Raw genomic sequence first — 6,262 nt, 5'->3', positions numbered from 1 at the left:
TCTCCAGCCCTTTTTTGTATTTTACTTAGAGACAGGGTCTCACTGAGTTGCTTAGTACCTCGATAAATTGATGAGGCTGGCTTTGAACTCATAATCCTTTTGCCTCAGCCTCCCAAGCAGCTGGGATTATAAGTGTGCTTCACAGTGCCCAGCCCCAGAGACTTTTAAAGGAACTTCATTTCCAGGGAATCTTTGAGAAATTGAAACCAAGAGAACAAGCTATAATTTCTTAAGAAATTAAGACTAATGTGGCCAGAGATGTCATCGTAGCAAAATTTATCCAACCCAAAACCATGTCCACAATTTGTTACTCTCATTTTTGTAAAGTTTTGATATACTCTCATTCTACCACTGATTTCTTTCCTTGTTACTGAAATGACAAGAGATGACTTCACTCTCAAGCAGCAGTCATTACCCTGGGGTAAAAGGAGAGGGCTAAAAGATAAAAGTGCTATATGTAGACTCAGTGGATCCACACAGCTTCCTCCTCCTCCAGTGTGTGAGGTATTGTCTAAGTAGGTGTTCAGCTAAAGCACTGCAGCTAAATTCTCATCAGGCTACTACAGAGCAGGTCCTAGTGATAATAGTATATTCCTGGCTTTGGCTTCTGTTTACCTTCTGTTTGCTTACATGATGGTTTATTACTTTTCTCAATAGGCAGGTTTAGAATATTAAGAGTCATTTAATAAGCTGACAATCTTGATTCTACCCTCCCAATTCAACCACCCAACTTAGCTAGTTTGCCTTTTCTACTGTAATAGCAGTCCTCCATTCCAGCCAGAGCAGCCTCTCCATATACCCGTCACACCATGCTCATTCCTTGCCTATCTAAAATTCCCTTACTTTGCCATGTCTGTGGAAGTTTTATGAATCTGTCAAAAACCAACTCAAGTTCATCTTTCTTCACAAAGCCTTCTCTGAATACCCCAGTTCTCCTGGACCTATGCCAACTATGAGATTTGTCTCCATTTCTTGAGGTGATTGTGAAGCTTTGTCCCTCCCCTCAGAATTTAAATTTTTGGTAAACAATTTTTTAAAAGATGGCTATAGGAGAGAGAAACACCAACATCTCTGTTCCATTAATGGAGTGGAACAGAGATATATAAGGATCAGATGGCTCAGACTTGAATAGAAACCTGACTGAGTATATTACATATCTACAGAAAAATAGGTCCAGGCCAGGAGTGATGGCACACACCTATACTGCCAGTGACTTAGGAGTCTGAAGCAGGGAAATTGAGGCCAGCCTGGGCAACTTAGCAAGACCCTGTCTCAAAAAAATGAAAGGGCTGAGTAGGTAGAGTAGGCTAGGTTCAATCCCCAGTACCAAAAAAGAAAAGAAAAATATGTCTACAGGAGAGCTGGTCAGTAGTAAAAGCACAGAAAAGACAAGAAAGAAACTGGTTTGAGGGCTGGGGTTGTGGCTCAGTGGTAGCGTCTTCACCTAGCATGCATGAGGCACTGGGTTCGAACCTCAGCACCACATAAAAATAAAGACAATAAAGTCCATCAACAATAAAAAATATTAAAAAAAAAAAGAAACTGGTTTGAGTAGTGCCCATCCTAACATTTTGCGAGAGTAGCAATGGATCCCTGGGCAGGTGTGGAGTCAGTTTCACTGGCCGGACAACCCCTGGCCAGGAGAGGAGATGAATGGATCTATCTACCTTAGCCTTTTGTTCTAATTCTATTCTCACCAAGTAGCTTTCCAGTTGGGCTTAAGTATGCCTCAGAGGCCTCTCTACAGAGAAGCATTTCCCTTGTGGTGTAGACAGATGTTCTGTTTGTGGAGCAGAAGTATTTCTTACTATCTGGTCATTTTCTGGCAATCTGTGTTGGGGTCAGTCCTGTAGCATCTATAAGGTGAGACTTCTCAGAAGAAAAGAAGTAAGTTCTCTCTTAGTGAAGACAGAGTCAAATTTCTAAGCCTAAGGGGTGCTTACACATGGGGTCAGTTTGCAAAAAGCCTCTGGGAAGATTATCACTGGCCATTGCACAGATGGTATGGTCTGCATCTCTGGGTGGCATGTGACCTTTCTTGGAATTTCTGTAAAATTTTATACTGATTTAAATTTGTTTATACAGCTGGGTATCGTGGTGCATGGCTATAATCCAGTGACTCAGGAGGCCAAGGCAGGAGGATCACAAGTTCAAAGTTTGCCTCAGTTAATTTAGTGAGGCCCTAAGCAACTTAGTGAGACTATGTCTCAAAATAAAACATAAAAAGGGCTTGGAGTATGGCCAGTGATTAAATGCACCTGGGGTCTATCCCTGTCCCAAAACAAATTTGTATGTACAATTCAATCTTATATTCGTGTTTATTTATATTTTTATTATTTCCTCTCCCCACTTAGATGATGAGCTCTAGGAAGACAAGGGAGGATATAGTAGTAGATACTACTATAGTGGACAATATGGTGTTCAAAAGAAAAGAGATGAGATATTATGTCAATTCCACAATGAGGAATCATGTAATCCAGTATCTGAAGTAGCATACAGAGTCTAAGCAATAGACTCAAGTGATCCTAATACGTTTGCATATATTTATATGCATGCATGTTATGTGTTAAGAATCAAACCCAGGGCCTTGGGTATGCTTTGCCACTAAGCTACACTCTCAGCCCCTGAAACTTTTTAAATGTCATCTTTTAATATTCAAATCACTGGGGGGCTGGGATTGCGGCTCAGTGGTAGAGCGAGCACAGGCAGGACCGGTTGGATCCTCAGCACCACATAAAAATAAAGGCATTGTGTTTTGTTCATCTACACCTTAAAAATAAATATAAAAAATTCAAATCACTGGGGAAAAATGAATTAATAGTAATAGAAGCCTAATGAAGGAGCAAGTAACAAAAGATGCCTACTTTTCACCTTAAACATATTTCAGTAAATGTTAAAAAAAGAAAGAAATCATGATAGTAGTAGAAAAAGAAAATAGAAGCAATATATATATATATTTATAACCTGATGGAAAACAGCTTTCTAAGTCTGATAGCACAGGCAGAAACCTTTAGCAGTCTTTAGCAGATGTGACCATCCTATCTCTGATGCCCATTAGCAAATAGTATGTATGGATGTGAAGCATATAGAACAAACAGTTTCCACATGTTATTTTATTTAATCCTCACAAAAATCCTGTTAGGAGAATATTATAAACCCTCTTTTACAAATGAAGGAGATCAACTGACCTCGGTGGCTAACCAAGAGCAAAATTCCAGTTCCTATTACAAAGCCTGTTCACCTCCTTAAGAGACAAAAATACTGGGAAATATTTGAAATGTTGAAATACAAAGAAAACCATTGCAAACCATTGTAAGGACTAACATGGATTTATAAAACTTTTTTTATACTAAATATGTTAGTCCTTAAGAAAATAAATCCATAAGAAAAAAAGACAAGGGGGAGGGCTGTGAAGAGTAGGTGTGTTTCTAGTCAAGCCACCCACCTCTGTCACCAGCACTGCCTTGTGGCCATGGATGAGCTATTGTTATAACGAGAGGTCTCTGTTACCTCATGGAATAAAGGTGATTTCAGATACTTTCTTCTAGTGCTTTTCTAACATTGCATTTTTATTTATATTTTTAATCCTTCTGGAATGTGTGTTTTGTTTTAGTATGGTTGGAGTAGGGAATTTTTCCCCCCTACATGAATACCCAGTTGTTTCAAAACTATTTTATTTTATTCTTAATATTTTTTTGGTTGTCAATGGACCTTTATTTATGTATTTATTTGTTTATATGTGTTGCTGAGAATCTAACACAGTGCCTCACACATGCCAGGCAAGTGCTCTACCACTGAGCCACCACCCCAGCCCTTAAAACTATTTTAATTAATGGTTGATTCTTTCTTCACTTATGTAAAATACCATCTTTATCTGGACTCTTTTTTCCCATTGATCCAGGTGTCTCTTTCTATACCAGTACTAGCATCACACCACTTAATTCCAGTTGCTTTATAACATATTTCAAGCTATATATTTGGTAGGGCAAGCTCCTGCTCTCCTGATCATTTCGTACATTTCATTACTATTCTTATATATTTTCTCTGCCAAAAGAAAAACAAAACAAAAACAAAAACAAACAAATTTAAAAAAACTGTCTTTGAATTTGAATAGGACTACATTGAATTTGAAAATGAATTTGTGAATTAACATCTTTACAACATTCTGGGAACATGTAATCTCATGCCATATATTCATTTCTTCTTAATGTGCCTCAGAAGAATTCTAGGGCACTTATTTATTTGTTTGTTTGTTTGTTTGTTTATTTATTTATTGTGGTGGTAGGGATTGAACTCAGGGGCACTCCACCACCGAGCTGCACTCCCAGTCTTTTTTATTTTTATTTTTTAAAAGGAAGCGTTTCCTTCCATATTTTATTTTTACGCAGTAAACCAAGTGCCTCACGCATGGTAGGCAAGTGCTCTACCACTGAGCTACAATAAAAAAAAATTTTTAAATATTTTTCATTTATTTTAAGACAGGGTATTTCAAAGTTACCCAGGCTGGCCTTAAACTTGATCTTCTTGCCTTAATATCTCGGACTGCTGGGAATATAAATGTGTGCCACCACACCCAGCTGAATTTTAGTATTTTCACTACATAGATTTTTTTAATTGGATCTTTTTAGTTATACATGACAGTAGAATCCATTTTGATATATAGTTTCAGTTCCTTCCCCCATTTATGCCCCCATTTATTTTTCATACTACATTGATTAAGACCTCCTCAATGAGGTTGAACCAGCAGCAATAATAATACTCTTATTCTTGATTTTAAAATGACACTGTTGTTTAAAGTTCTGGCAGACATGTTTATCAAGTTAAGTAGTTCTTTCTTTTTCTACTGTTAAGTGTTTTTATTAGGAATTATCTGTTGAATTTTATCTAAAACAGTCAATAAAATATATTAAGTGCCAGCTGCATGCAAGACCCTAAGCTAGGTACTATGGAAGAGTCAGAGAACCATTCAAAGGATAGAATTCCTGCCCTCAGAAAAGTTATTATCTCACTGGGTAGATAAGACAAAATAAATAAAAGGAATGAATAGAGACTTGGAAATTAGTGGTCATTGTGATACTTATGACTGTATTTTCTTCCAAAACAGATTTATTCCCATAAAGCAGCAGCACAAGATGATGAAGAAAAGGCCTTAGGGTAAATATGAGCCCGGCAGTATTTAAATGAGAATTTTATTTTATTTTTAATATTTATTTTTTAGTTGGACACAGTATCTTTATCTATTTTTATGTGGTGCTGAGGATCGAACCCAGGGCCTCACACATGCTAGGCGAGCACTCTACCGCTGAGCCACAACCCCAGCCCCTAAATGAGAATTTTAGAACTCATCTATTTCAATCTTAACAGTGAGGAAACTGCTAAAGGCAGGAAGAATACTTCCTCTCATGTCTCCCCTGGCTCCAGGAAAACTAGTTCCCCAGCCTGCTGAGGTCAAAGGCACTAGCAGGGATGCATCTGCTGTTTCCAGTCCTTAAGGAAAGAAGAGTGGAGGGCAAGAGGTTTGGGCTGTGCCTGCTCCCACTGTTCACGTGCATCACACTCAGCTGGAGCCCTTCTTTGAGGTTTTCAGGGACAGGGAAGGCCTTGGGTCATTAGCGTGCTGTGCTATTCCCCTTCCAGGCTGGCAGAAGTAGAAGTGGAATGTATGAGTCCTTTCTCCAGGTGGTAGGAAAACTTTACCTTCTTGACTTACTGGTCACCTTCTCACCCCCACTCTCTATTCCTTTTACCTAGATTTCATAGAATTTTAACAGGGAGCTTAGAAAGAGTAGTTTGTCTCTTCTTTTTATAATAAGAAACGGAGAATAAGAAAGGGAAAATATCTTACCCTGTGGTCACAGTGTCAGAAAGTGGTTCCTTTCCAGCTAGGTACTTCTCCATTCATTATACCCACACTTGGGCTGTGAGCAACATTTGATATTGTGAATTAGTAGACACATTTCTAGTAAACATCAGCAGTGTTTGAAACAATGCACAGGTTTTTTTTTCCTATTGTTTTTTGTTATGTATATGTCTAAACTGATGTTACAACTCAATCATAAGTGACAGCCTGCAATATGGAAATCAGTGAGCTAGACAACTTTACTAATTGGACTTTGGTATTTACTTGATGTAATTCAACTTGTAGGATAAAGCAGCTAGGAAATAGAATCACCTTCTCCCTCAAGAACCAACCTGCTCCCCACCCCAAAATGATGATACATGTGAGCTTTAAGTCCAAAGAGGACTGATGTGAAAGGCTCTG

At 38.3% G+C, this 6,262-nt stretch overlaps 2 long non-coding RNA genes across 2 annotated transcripts in view; one reads left to right on the top strand and one right to left on the bottom strand.

Moving 5' to 3' along the window:
• LOC308636788 overlaps positions 1 to 6,262 on the bottom strand; it is a 682,020-nt gene that overhangs the window by 221,917 nt on the left and 453,841 nt on the right. The window lies entirely within an intron of this gene.
• Positions 1,299 to 6,262, top strand: part of LOC308636787 — a 532,023-nt gene continuing 527,059 nt past the window's right edge. Inside the window, exon 1 of the long non-coding RNA XR_014019476.1 lies at positions 1,299 to 5,154. This is a non-coding gene — a long non-coding RNA (uncharacterized lncRNA). The remainder of the gene's footprint in view (positions 5,155 to 6,262) is intronic.

The sequence above is a fragment of the Spermophilus citellus genome (assembly GCF_964194105.1).
Source record: "Spermophilus citellus genome assembly, chromosome: 17".
In the NCBI taxonomy this organism is placed as follows: domain Eukaryota; kingdom Metazoa; phylum Chordata; class Mammalia; order Rodentia; family Sciuridae; genus Spermophilus; species Spermophilus citellus.
Note: the sequence above shows the minus strand (reverse complement) of the source record. Positions and strands in the feature narration are given on the sequence as shown.